The sequence below is a fragment of the Narcine bancroftii genome, chromosome 2 (genome assembly GCF_036971445.1).
Source record: "Narcine bancroftii isolate sNarBan1 chromosome 2, sNarBan1.hap1, whole genome shotgun sequence".
NCBI lineage: Eukaryota > Metazoa > Chordata > Chondrichthyes > Torpediniformes > Narcinidae > Narcine > Narcine bancroftii.
Window position 1 is genome coordinate 53,181,456 of NC_091470.1, and position 14,133 is coordinate 53,195,588.

The 14,133-nt window shown below is 40.4% G+C and overlaps 1 long non-coding RNA gene across 2 annotated transcripts in view; it reads left to right on the forward strand.

Moving 5' to 3' along the window:
- Positions 1-14,133, forward strand: part of LOC138753547 (uncharacterized) — a 44,866-nt gene that overhangs the window by 18,793 nt on the left and 11,940 nt on the right. For both annotated transcript variants that reach the window (XR_011351243.1, XR_011351242.1), the window contains exon 3: positions 9,413-9,525. This is a non-coding gene — a long non-coding RNA (uncharacterized lncRNA). The remainder of the gene's footprint in view (positions 1-9,412; positions 9,526-14,133) is intronic.

Below are 14,133 nucleotides of genomic sequence, written 5' to 3' on the forward strand. Positions count from 1 at the left end.
GCTGCAGTCAAATCTTCCCACCTGCTTCAAAAGGGAATCAATCATCCCACTGCCCAGGAAGAGCAGAGTGAACTATCTCAATGACTATTGGCCATAGCACTCACATCTACTGCGATGAAATACTTTGAGAGGTTGGACATGACCTGAATTAACATGTAACCAGCTAAAGATATGGGTCCAGTGTAATTTTCCTGTGCTGGCCAACAAGCTATGAAATTTGGGCCTCTGCACCCGCCATCTATAAATAGATCCTTGACATCATCGGAAGTCCACAGTAAAAATTGGAAACAATGTTTCCTCCTCATTGATGACCAACACAGAAGCCCTTCAAGGATGCATGCTTATCCCACTGCTCGACTCATTCGACACCCATCTCTGCTAGGGCACAATTCAAATGCCGTCTACAAATTTGCTGATGACACTATGGTTTTTGGCATAATCAGATGACAATGAGGTAGATAGATCAACCAGTTGAGTGGTGTCACAACAACAACCTTGCACTCAACATTAGCAAAACCAAGGAGATGATTATGGATTTCAGGAGGGAGTCAGGGAGACACAAACCAGTCCTCATCAAGGGGTCAGCAGTGGAGAGGGTCAAGAACTTCAAATTTCTAGGTGTCAACATCTCTGAGGATCTGTCCTGGGGTTTCCATGTTGATACAATCATGAAGAAGATTTGCCAGCAGTTGTACTTTGTGAGGAGTTTGAGGAGATTTGGTCCGTTACCAAAAACTCTCAAAAATTTCTATAGGTGCATTCTATCTGGTTCCATCAGTGTCTGGCATGAATGCGACAGAAAAAACTCTAGAGTTGATAACTTAGCCAGCACATCATGACATCAGTCTTCACTCCATCGAGGACACCTACACGAGGCGGTGTCTTAAGAAAGAAGCCTCTATTCTCAAGGACCCCCCCTCAACCCCCTGCTAAGACCCAGGCCAAGCCCTCTTTACACTGCTACCATCAGGAAAGAGATACAGGAGCCTGAAGACAAATACTCAGCAGCACAAGGACAGCTTCTTCCCCTCTGCCATCAGATTCCTGAATGGACAATGAACCTCACTTTCTTCTATTTTCTTGCCCCATTTATTTATTTTGAATTGTAATTAATAGCAATATTTGCGGCCATAAACCAATGAATTTCATAACAATACATTCTGATTCTGATCCTCCTCTGCCAGAGTAACATAGAATATTTAAATAATCTGAATCACAGATGAATGACTGAACTAGACCTAGAAATCAAGTTAAGTGAGGTTGTAGAATTCAAAATAAAGTGTAATGTGCTTGGACAGAAGGTGAGCTGCTGTTCCTCAAACATATGTTTGGCCTCACTGTAACAGAGCAGGAGGCCACAGACTGATAGGTCTGTGATTGGGGGTAGGTTTGGGAACTAACATGCTGTAATGGAAGATTCTAACCTGTTTTTTAAACTTGCAGCTCTGGGTTCTGCAAGGCTGAGAACCTGCTTGTGTTTTAGAATCAGCAGACATAAGCTAAATTCCACCGAGGGGCCAGAGATGCTGTTATCTGACGAAAGGACATCTGTGTACCAAGAACATTTAATCTTCTTGCTTGTTTTGGTCACAGACTGTCAGACGCCAAGCCTTGATGCAAAATAAACCATTGTATTCAAAGTGATAAGCTGAAAATTATGTTATTCGTTAGAAGCCTAGCATGCTAGCTTGCTCGCTTATCTTTCTTGCTGTGCTGGGAATAGGTGCTTGGGTAAGCAGTTTTTGGGTAAAATAAGCCATGGTCCCGCTGCTGAAGTTTGAGACTCTCCGAGTGGTGGCAACATCTCTCAGCAAGAAGAAGAACTTCTGGAGTCCAGCCAACGTCCCGGTCGGGGGAGGTGGAGAAGCTGCTACCGGCACTCTGACAACCTACTACAAGTGTGCAGTCGTTGCCTCGCTTCGGCAGTTGGGACCAGTCCAAGCGTTCATAAGTATAGTTGGGAAGGGCTTGCATATTGTAGTGTTAAATCAGCTTTTGAATTTGTAATAAACATTTGTATAAACTGAACTGCTCTCGGTGTGAGTGTCTATTTTCTTTCGGTAGCTCAAACACTGTGACCAATCTAAAACAAACAAAATGAGAGGTATAAGTTTACCAAGACACATGCTCTGCAAAGTGATCACCCATTCTGAAATTGAGTTTTCCGATTTAGCGAGTTCTCATGCAGTGAACTCCAAGTGTAGTGCAGAAGTTTGAATTAAGTGCTAATTTTGAAAAAATTGTTTGGGTCCTTGGCTAGTGTGAATGGAAGATGTAAAAGGACAAGTGTTCCATTACCTGCAGTTGCAAAGTAAACTACAGCAGGAAGAGGGATGGTTGATGGGAAAGAAGAGTAGATAAGAGAGTGGTGAGAAGTATTCATGGTGAAAGCAGAGTGAAACATCGAAGTCTGCAGATGTAGATGTAGATAGTAAAAACGCACTAAGATGCTGGAGGAACTCAGCCGGTCTTTCACCGTCCGTAGGAGACAAAGATATATTGCTGATGTTTTGGGACTGAGTCCTTCTTCAAAAAGGAGCAAATTATAGGAAAACAAGAGTACAGACAATGCTGGCTAGGAGAGGAATCCAGACCAACAAAAGGTGCTAATTGGATATGATGAGGAGATGAAAAATGGGGGAGAGACAGACAGGGCAGGGGGAAGGTAACAGGGGGAAGAAGTGGGGGGGGGGGGTTAACGAAAACCAGAGTGATCGAGATTAATGCCATCCGGTTGGAGGGTGCCTAGTCGGAAGGTGAGGCGTTGTTCCTCCAATTTACAGGTGGTCTTAGTCTGGCAGTGCATGAGACCATGAATAGACCTGTCAGCAAGGGAATGGGGTGGGGGATGGTGAGAGCACCTTTTTGTATCCATCATCGTTAATGGTGAGAGCACTTTTTTGATTCAGATTATCTGACTTGAAATTAGATAGATTCTACAATGGGTTTTGAATTCATGGCTCCGCATTGTTAATCTAGACCTATGAAGCTGCCGGTTCAGCAGATTATTTGCTGCACCACCAACATCATACCCAAAGCATCCCTGAACTAAAATCTGGATATCTGTGAATCAGGCAGTTAACTTCTAGCTTTTTTCCACATGGTTCAGTTTCATTTAGAAATGAAATAATGTGGTACACAAATCCAAGTTCTCACCAATTTTATTTCCAACAAAATGTGTTTTATGGAAAGAATGGTGGAACTTATAATTAAATCTAAAAAAAATGAAGATATTTGGATTGCATTTTGGACATTGTAAAAGACATGGAATGTAATGGATGATTTAAAAAATCAGACCAATACAATTAAATGCTTAAATTTCATCAAAGATTTTAGATAAGATCTAAGAAATGCTTTCAGTAATTGTTAAAACTATTGCAGACTTAGTTTGGTCCCTGAGGATCTTCGCACATTACTGATATTATTGGAGCTTCAAATCTAATAACTTCACCCATCTCCAATTTCTAATCACAGTTCTGTCTGCAGTTGCACCCAAGTATAGTTCACTTCAAATAAATTCTGATCGATGGGAAGATTGATTTTCTGAATTATTCACTGCAGCCAGTACAATTAGCTGGAGGAATTTTCAAAGATTCATATTTTGCTCTCGTTTTCATGGAACAAATTTTACTAACAAGCTGCTGTGTGTCTTTTATTAAACACTTTCAAGCAGAATGCCACAATATCCTTTGGATCTCATCTGCCATTTGACTCCTTCACTTTGACTTTCATTTTCTCTATTTAGCCATCTTGGCCTGCTTCTTTCAAAATTACCACTGCTTTGCATCGTCTTGCAGGCTGTCCTCCTTTGATCTCAGCTGCCCTCGCTCTCCTCTCTCTCCAACTAAAGAGCTCATTTTCTTCAAACTGCCTCCTTCCGTCTCTGGCCTCTTATTATTCTGCCTGCCATCGGTAATTTTGTTTTACATCAGTTGTTTCATTGGCTCCACTCTTGAGTTATACAAAAAAAACTGCATGTTTACAGTCTACTCTCAGCCCCAGTACCTTTCCTCCAATCAATTTACACCCCCTTTTGATGTTTGATCTGTTTTTATATCTTTCACGCAATGGCCATCAGAAAATATCTGGGACACCGTGATTAACCTTTGCCCTCATCTAGATCATTTATGAAATGTTGATTATTTTAATAACTAATAGGCAACAACCCAACCATGAGACAGGTAATTTGCCCGGGAATACCACTCACTCATACAGACAAATAATGATGAGGGAGAACAGAATCATCTGTATTTTAATGGGTTGAATGCTATCTATTTATTGCCATGCTACAAAAATAGGCTGGGTAAATAATTACCTTGCAATATTTCTTTGCTATCTGTGTGAAGCTTTGAGTAACAATGTGTTTTTACCTTTCATGGTATGTCTAGGCTCACAGACAGTTGCCATTGAAAGCCAGGGTGAAAATATAATTTATGTAAGGATGACGCTTAGTATTCATATTTCCTGTAACTGACTCATGCATTGCTTTTCTGAGAAAAATAGATGTGCATTTATGTAGCAGTTTGGCTCTCCCTTTCAAGATACCTCAAAATGCTATGATATCAAAGTGTCTTTGAAATGTCCAAACCAATATTTCTGTGGATGGAGAAAATCTTAAATAAAAACAGAAAATGCTGCAAATACTTAGCAGCTCAGACTACTCTTGATGGAGGAAGGTGTTCAGAGACTCCACCTGGCTATAAGCATTGCAACAATTTTCAGTTTCCATTAATTTTATTAGAGTTACTGCGAAATAAGACCACAAGACCATAAGATTTAGGAGCAGAAGTCGACTTTAAAAACACCCAATTATCTGACCTCCATAGCCACTCTTGGCAGCAAATTCTAGGGCTTCACCATTCTTTGGCTAAAGAAATTCCTCCTCATCTCTGTTTTAAATGGACACCTTTCAATCCTGAAGTTGTGCCCTCTTGTCTTTGACTCCTCTACCAAGGGAAACAACTCTGCCACATCTACTCAGTCCAGAACTTTCAGCATTACAAATTTTTCTATGAGGTCCCCCCTTCATTCTTCTGTACTCCAAGAAGTACAATCCAAGAGCCGTAAAAGTTCTTTTCTCTTTCTCCTGATTGAATTCTCTGCAACCTCTCTGCTTCTTCCTCATTACCTGCCCCTTCAACTATCTTTGTATTATCGCAAACTTAGCCACAAAGTCATTTATTCCTCAATCCAAATCACTAACATATGACATAAAAAGGTATGGTCCCAACACTGACCCCTGCGGTACACCACTGGTAACTGGTAGTCACCCAGATAGGATCCCCTTTATTCCCACTCTCCGTTTCCTGCCAATTAGTCAATGCTCTACCTATGCTAGTATCTTTCCTATAATCTCCTGAGATCTCCTGAGATCAAGTGTAAACAAAGGGTATTATTAGTTTGGAAACCACCATATTCAAGTTACAGGAACAGTTCTGTGGAAATTTGAATAGTGAGATTCAACTGAGAATTCAAGACCTAACGAACAATTTAAAAATGAACTTAAAAGGTCCAGCAACATGACATGTGTGGTTTCCTTAATACAATGCCAAAGTGCACCCAGTTGAGAACCAAGAACCAAGGGAGAACTTTGTGCCCAGTAAGACAGTTGGTACCCTCCACAAGGAACACTTTGAGGAATTCCTTGACCATAATTTTCTCCTTGATAGCATCCTACAGAAAATTGTCCACCATCCTTCACCACCATTCCAATCTAGAGAGAAGGGGCAGATACCATTTCAACCAGAAGCTCACATTGCATCCTGATCAGACAGTAAAAGTGTTCTTTTCATGTCAGGCTGTTTGTGGAAACTCGTCTCCACTTTATTGAGGCACCTGATGGCATGCAAGCCAAGATCTTCATGAACTGGTTCACAACAGACTCAAGCTTGGTGCAGACCAGTAAATTTATAATCTAATAATCACATATCACAATGGCCCAACCTATCCTTGCTGACCAACTTGATGTTCTGGGTCCACAGCCTTCCAAACACTTCTTATCCATATATTTGTCATTTTGAACATTGTAATAATATCTGCTTCTAAAGCTTCCTCTGGCAGCTCATTACAAGTGCAGTCTACCCTCTGGTGAGTAAAACAGTTGTCCCTCAGGTACCTCTTGAGTCTCTCCCCTTTCACTTTAATCAATCCCCTCTAGTTCTAAAATCATGGGTAAAAGAATGTGACTTAAGCCCCCCATGATTTTATAAACATACACAAAGTCGTCCCTCAGCCTTAATCATTTTAAAACTAACATATTGCCAAAGATAAAAATCAGAAATTAAAATCAGAAAAAGAAGAAAACACCTTGCTGATCAGGCAGCATTTGTGCAGGGAAATAAAGCTAGCATTTTCGGTCTGGTTTATGATGAATAGTTAGTGATCATGAAGTGTGAACTGCATTTCAATTTCCACAGATGATTCCCAAGCAACTAAGTTGTTATTGCTTAATAACAGCTAATAGTTTGGCTCAGTACTGAAGGTGAATGAAGAAGCTGTGAAAACAATGAAAAGAGGAAATAGTCAGTAAATAAGGGTGTTTTTTTTTAAGCCTTAAATATACATTCTTTCTACTTGTCACTGAATGAGGATTCCATTTACTGAAGTGATAGGCAAATCCAGTCATTCTTGAAAATTCTTGATTTAAACAATTCACCCTGGAGTATTTATTTATCTGTTTGTACCAGTTTGCAATCACAGCAACTTCAGCTCAAGTAGAAAACTGTGTGTTGCTTTTTGGCTTCATGTTTATTTTTAACACATGGTAATAAGAAACGAATGCTTGGAAACGAGCCATTTTCAGTGCTGTAGGTGCTGGAAATATAAAATATCCAATATATGTGGGGTGTTGCTGGGCAAGAGGTATTAAGACATTTTAACCAACAAAGCTGTTCTAAATGAGACGGGATTGGTGGTGGTGGGGGGGGGGTGTGGATTGTGAGGGGGGCATAGAAGGGAAACAGCACTTTTAAAGTATTCTACAAGTATTTTAGCATGGTTTCAGGGAGTTGAAAAAAATGTTCCTGGCCGAGGCTTTGTTAGTCCATTGTGAGAATCAAAAACAAACCTGCCCAACTGTTCAGTAAGATCATGGCTTTCACATCAGATTCATGTTTCTTGTCTTGGCCTCACATCCATTCAAACTTACTAAAAAATCTAGTGATCTCAGCTCCTGCCAATGTTTAACAATGAAGCATCCACAACCCAGCCACGAACCCACAGATTCACATCTTTTACTAGTTCTAGATTCTGCAGCCAGAAGTCAACCCATCAGATCCTCCAAGCCTCTGGCCTCTCTGACTTCTGGTTCTATAATGTGTTTTTCCCCCAATGTCCATCAAATTTAACATTTCTTCTTAGATCCTGAAATTGCATTTTAATTTTCTCCTATCTACTCCTTGTTTTTCCTTTAGCTCACAACTTCATCACAGATCTCCTCCAATTTATCAACCTTTCCATCATCATTTATCAAATCTATTAATAATCTCACCGCTCCAGTGGCCCAGGTTCAATCCTGACCTCTGGTGCTGTCGGCGAGGAATTTTTATTCTCCTGGTTTCCTCCTTCATCCTGGTAGGTTAATTCGACTTTTGTAAATTGCCCATCATGGAGCTAAGGAGCAAAAGAATCAAAGGAGTGCTTTGTGCAGATAGGAGAGGATAATTTGCAGATGTATGGGGGAAGGAAATGGAACTGATGGGATTACCTTGCTGGGTGCCAGCATAGGATCTGTGAGGTGAATTTCTTCTCTGCAGTAATAAATAATGTATTAATGCAGAGTCATTCAGCAAAGATCTTCTGCCTGATCAATAGTGAAACAGAATTCTGATTTTACAAAACAGCATCGTTTGAAAGCAATGTCGAGTTAAATTAACACAACGTATGCAAAATATCCAGTCAGAATATTTCATTCCAATTATATATTTGTAAACCAGCATCCTAAAAAAAAATCAAAACATAATCCAATTTAAAGTATTAAGCCTAAAATTCCATGGGGTTTTAGCAGTCAGGATTACAAATTCTTTTGGGAAATTGATGGACAATAATGTAAACGGGCAATTGTAGATGGAAGAGGAACTGATACAGCTTGGAAAAACAATTGGGCTGTTGTATTATATTTGAATTATACAAATCTAAGTGGATTTGGGACATGTGGACAAAGCTGTGGCTGTCGAGGTTGGAAGGAGAGAAATACAATGCAGATGGTCATATTCATTGGGCAGAGCTACACTGGTCTTCACTCCTCTGCCTCCTTCACTCTACTGACACTTTGCTTGTGTTTCTCAGTCACATAGCACTCCTGTACTTCTAGGTTCCTTTCCTTCCTGCTGATGTTTCTCTTCGCTGTAAATGACTGCCTTTATCACCCTTTCCCTTGCTTCACACTCTCACTTCCATCTGACCTTCCATTCTAATTTCAGATTTTCTCTTTATTTTCCTTTTTATTATTTTATTAAGATCTTAATCATGAAGCTTTCAGGATAATTTTTGTTCTGTTTTACAGAATGCAGTATTTGAGTTGTCACAGGCAAGATTCTGGGTGTAGTGTTGGGAAAAATAGCCAGACTATAAGCAGATCAAGAAAGCAAGCACCAAAGTAAAAGCTAAGAAAGCAGAGGGCAATCAGGCCGGCCAAAGCACCCTCAAACGATGAAAGGTCAATCGCCATGTTTTGTAACTGATTCAGTTGATGCAATATTTTTAATAAACAGAGGCATGCATTAAAAAAGATAGCAGGTTGATTAAGTTATGTGTCTGCCTATTGGATTACACATTCAGTTCTTCACAAAAGGGGGCAACTTTTAATCCTGAGCCCAGAATCACGTGACAGATATTGCACAATTGTCAGTGTCATTTCAATGTCACGATATTTGCGAGGAAAATGCCAATTCTGATTTTACCAAACTTGGTATTTGATGATGGCAAATTATTCACTACCTCTCTCAATACTCCACTGCAAGACCTTTTGGAGCTTTGAGGTTATTTTGCAAAATGTCATTCAGCTCTCTCTTTTCACTGCTGACTTACGACGCTCTATTCCGGTTTTTTTCCTTTTACTTTCCATTTCCCTAATGATAAACCATAAAAGAACTGAAAAATGTCATACTGCAGAGGGGCAAGAAATAAACTTGTGTGCAGTTTCTCTCATATATAGCTTGTGATCCCAGGTAGGCCATTAAATGTAGACAGTTTGGCCTGAAATACAAGTGTATCCACAAAGCCAAGTAAGTCTGCAGCACATTAAGGAAGGTAAGAAGCCATCCATGCCCCCATCTAATTGAGTAATGGTATGTGAAGTGTATTGAGCCAGTGCAAGGAGTAGGAATGGGTGATTACTGTAGGAAGTTGATGAATTAACACATCTTCTATGTGCAGCAAAGGGAAGGTTGATCAGAATACCTTTACTTTTTAGGAAGAAGAAAAAAATGACAAATGACAAGCTGCAGAACAAACGATGATAATGCAAATGCATGGCATCAGTCGGGAAAGAAAGAATATATTCATTTAATACACTGCTTTAAAAAGGTATACATCCACTCTTAATTTGCATCCACTGTTTGAAATGAATTCTTAACTGTACACAGAGATCTAAATAAAACGTTTTAGTTCCATTAGAATAATAGAATTTCATTGAGTTTTCTCTGAAAGTTCCCAAAGGACAGAGCAAAGAATTTGTTTCAAGATTCTCAGAGGATTTTCGAAGCTCAGTGCGAGTCAGAGAATGCAGTTATACAATGACAGGAACCATAAAACACGCTGACAAAGAGATACTGTATATAAAAAAGTGTGTGGAAAATACAAAAGAGCTCAGAGAACTAAGAATACATCGATAAAGAGGGAAAGGAAGATCCAATGAACTACGAGCACCAAGTTTCAAAGGCCCGGTGACCTGCTGTGCTTAATCTGACTAAGCCTGAAGGAAATATCCCATTTGTATTTCCTCACATTGAGATCTGAATTATAATGTATCTGAAAGTCTCTCCTTCCCAAAGGCTGTAAAAGTTAAGACTGAGAATGATGAATAATATCTGTTCCAAGATTGAGGATGACAGAGTAAAAGAGTGAATTGTTTTGAGGTATAGATCTGCTATGGTTTAATTCAATGAAGAAGCTCAATGACTGAACAAATGCTTACTTGTCCTCTCTTAAGGTGTTTTTATGTAAGGCCTCCTCTTCAAGGCCAGCTCTGAGGAGACAAATTTTAATTTACCTTTTTATAGAGCAGCCCTTAAAGGCCGCTCCATCATCATTTCTATGTGGAGTGGCACCTCGGTGCATCCTCCGGAGCCGCTGTAGGGAGGGCGAATTTTGCTGTGGCGCCACCCATCATAAATATGCGGTGAGCAATGGCTGACTTTGTTACTCTTAATCCCCCACACAGCTGGAACCACTCTGGGATAGCAGGGCTCATTTTCTCAATGCACCCTTCTCCCTCGTAAGAGCCTATTAACATACAGCTCCATTCCCACTCTTGTAACCCATCCCCTCCTCCTGAGCACCGTTACTGAAGACAATCAACACTGTTAACATGCAACAGATAAGACACCTTGAGGTGGCTCCTGAGGTGCCCTTATCACTTAGTGAACTAATTGTGGTGCAATAAGGTAGCAGTGAGCAAGCACAAAATTCATGTGTCTGTACAACAGTCTTGATTCCAGTAAAAGTCTGAACACCAGTTCAGCCTTGGTGCTCCCCGTGTGACTGGGTCAGGAGGGGCCGACTCAGGTTTATATTCAGGTTGGTTGATTGACAGCCAGTCAGGTGGAGTCAGCCCCTTAAGTGGTCTTCCTGCAGGTATAGAGATTGCCCCCTGCAGTCGGCTGGTGGTCATATCACCACACTAATCAACACTTGATTTGGAAGCCATTAAACTGTGAGTGAGAATCATGGGACAGGTGAAAGGGGAGGGGAAAAAAATTAACCGAGTTTTAAACATGTCAGTCTTTTGCATCAGATAAATTCTAACAAAAGGGAGCTAAATATACAATCTGAACAGGCTTTTCGTGATTGATAAATTTAATAAAAATAAATTGGAAATGAAATGCTCACCCCTGCATTGACACAGCAGGCTATCAGACCACATGGATCGGTTGGAGCAACTGCAGGACTAGAGGAGCAAACAAAAGGCAGAAAGATCATAGACAGAAGTTGCAGGGAGCTCGTCACATCACTGGTTCAGCCAGAGACGTTTAGAAGGGGTAACTGGCGAGGACAGGGGGCACCTGTGGCTATTGCCCTTTGCACTAGGTATTTTGGTTTGGATACTGTTAGAGAGGAGGGTGAATGAAGGATGAAAATAACCTCTCATGGGAAATTGACAGCGGGTAGATTAGTGACACACCAATGAGCTATGTTGTACAGCAAGGAAGGACCAAATCGAGCCAAGCAGGAGTGATGACCAGTGAGGACCAATCAGTTGTAATAGAGGATTCAAGAGTCAGGTGTTTCTGTAGCCATGAGTGAGACTACATATTGGTGCCAGGGTCAAGGATGTCTAAGCAAAGACCCTGAAAAGGGATGATGAGCAATGAGCTGTCATTATCAAAACTGATACAAATGCAATAAGCAAGATGAGGCAATGCACAGAGAATTTAGGCAGTGATGTAGAAAGTTGTAAACAGGACTTCTAGGGTTTTATTCAAAGTATTTCTCACTGTGCTCCATGCTTATGAGGCTACAAAAAAGAGGACAACACTGTAGAATGTATAACAAAAGAGCTGATGTAGGAAGGAGGGTGTGAGATGTCTCCTGGATCATTGTCTTTCCAGGGTATGTGGGATTTGTACACACTGGATGGATTGCATCTAAAATGGGCACTGATGTCTGTGGTAAACTACTGTTACGTACAATTGTCTGGTCAGGCACACCCATTGGCTGATTGTACCTGTGGCCCCACCCCACAGGCTCCTGTATAAAGGGGGTTGTTCCACAGCCCCCTCCTCAGTGCAGGACAGTCGAACGGTATGGATGTGCTATTGTTCTTAAGTGAATAAAAGCCTATTGGTTTCTCAACTTTTGAATAATTGATGGTGCATCAGTGTCCTTGCAAAGAAGTTTGTTCGTGCTGTTCAGAGAGGGGAGCGGGGGAGAGAAAAAGGAAGCACATGCAAAGTTTAGGAAGCTTAAATCAGAACAGGCTCAAGGAATAGAGAGGAAGTGGGAGAAAACCAATGCAATTAGGATGGTCAAAAGGGATCATGCAATATCCTTGGCAAGTTGTATTAAGGAGAATCCCAATATGTTTTATAAGTATATTTAGAGCAAGAGGATAGCTAGGAAAAGGGGAAGTATACTCAATGATAAAGAAAAGGATTGAGAAACAACATAGGTCAGCATTGTGCTGACCTATATAAACCTACACCATGATCAATCAAACTCTTCCCTCCCTCACAGCCCATGACCCTCCATTTTTCTTACATTTAAATGGCTAACTAATGTCTATTAAATCACCCTCCTGTATTATCCTAGACCTCCACCACCAGCAGTGCATTGCAGCACCCAACATTCTTGGTGAATTTTTTAAAAATCTGAAACCTCCCTTAAACATATTAACTCTGGTATGGTCACTTTCACCTTGGATAAAAGGTACTGGATGTCCACTCCATGCCATTCTTAATCTTACACATCTTTATTAAGTCACCCTTCATCCTGCGACACACCAAAGAAAATACCTGTTCACATAACCTTTCCTCATGTGACATGTTCTCTAATCCAAGGAAGATCTTGGTAGAAATTAGATGATGTTGGTGAGGTCCTTAATGAGTATGTGAGGGATGTGTTTGGTGGTGAGATAAGGGAAGGCTATGTTGATATTGAAGTGATGGTATTGGATGTTTTAAAAACCACGCAGGTGGATAAATGGCAGCAGCTATGAAATCTACCCTAGATACTGAGGGAAGCTTGACAGAGATCTCAGTTTCCATTTTAGCCACAGGTGACTTTCCAGAAGACAGGAGAAGAGCCAATGCTGTATCTTTGTTTAAGAAGTGCAACAGAAAGAAATTATAGGCTGGTAGGATTTACATCAGTGGGAGGTAAATTATTGGAATTTCTTAGGGACAGGATCCGACGAGTTTTTTGAAGAGGTGTTGAAGATATTTGATGAGGATAGGGCAGTGAATGTTGTCTACACAGACTTTAATGAAGCATTTAGCAAAGTCCTTCATGGTAGGCTGGTCCAGAAGATTAAGTAGGCTTTCTTAATCTTGATACAAAATTAGCTTGGACATAGAAGACACAAAATAATATTGAAGGGCGTTTTCCTTTTCCTGACTGGATTTCTGGAACCATTGGTGTTCCGCAAGGATCATTGCTAAAGCCTCTTGCTTGTCACTGATTTGGATGAAAATGATCAGATAGTGAGTTTGCAGATATAGAAGCCCCAGCAATGCCCCTTTCTTAACCTCAACAAGCTCCAGCACATTATACTCACCTCACCATCAAAGATCCTCCCTCTGGTGGGCCCAGACATCCTTACCACCTCCAGGCACATGCTCCACCCCCCCACCTTTATTCTAGGTCAGTTCTACTCTCACTCTAGTTATCCTTCTGTTTTTCATTCATAGGTTTTTCCTATTCTTACTTGCCAAGACCTTCTCAAGTTCCTTCCTGGTTACCTATTCTCATCACCTCTGCCTAATTCTTGCTTCTAAATTATTTGTATGCTTCCTCTTCCTCTTGACTAACAGTTTCATCTCTCTTGTCAACCATGGATCTTTTTGCCTATCCAGAACCCCTTGCAAGTTATCCTTAAACATTCTCCTAATTTCCGAGAACATCTGTCACAATTTACACTTCCAATTTTTTGTCTTAAACCATCACAATACACCCTTTCCCCAATTAAACTCTATAATTTTGTCTACTCCTATCCTTGTCAGATTTCAGATTTATTGTCAGAGTACATACATGATATTAGGTACAACCCTGAGATTCTTTTCCTGTGGGCAAGGCAAAATTATCACTTATTGGTAGTGCAAAAAAAAAACTACACAGCATATACATGTAAACAAATAAAAATCTATAATCAGATAATGAATGTAAACAAACTGTCTGTAAAATACAGAGAGAATTTTTAAAAAAATCAATAAAGTGCACAAGTAAGAGTCCTTAAGTGAGTACCTGTTGAATTTGTTG